Source organism: Belonocnema kinseyi, chromosome 2 (genome assembly GCF_010883055.1).
Source record: "Belonocnema kinseyi isolate 2016_QV_RU_SX_M_011 chromosome 2, B_treatae_v1, whole genome shotgun sequence".
In the NCBI taxonomy this organism is placed as follows: Eukaryota; Metazoa; Arthropoda; class Insecta; order Hymenoptera; family Cynipidae; genus Belonocnema; species Belonocnema kinseyi.
Window position 1 is genome coordinate 134,039,641 of NC_046658.1, and position 325 is coordinate 134,039,965.

The window sequence follows — 325 nt, forward strand, 5'->3', positions numbered from 1 at the left end:
CACAGCGTTTGTAGGATTTACAACTACGTCATATCCGACAGTTAAAATTAAATGTTAAATAACAAAAATATTTTTACATTATCAGCATAAAATGTATTGGATTTCTGTGAAATTTTTGCCCACTTGTTAAAAATCCATTTTGAGGTGAAATTATGAAAGACACGAAAAAAGATAAATGAAAAGTTGTTTTATTCGTAAAAAATAGCATAAAAATACAAAATTAAGTTTTTTAACGAAATATGAAATGATTTGAAAGATTTGGCGCTGATTGGCCAGAGGTCAGATTCTTGGGGAAAATTTCCACAAAGCTAGTCATTCGGTTCAG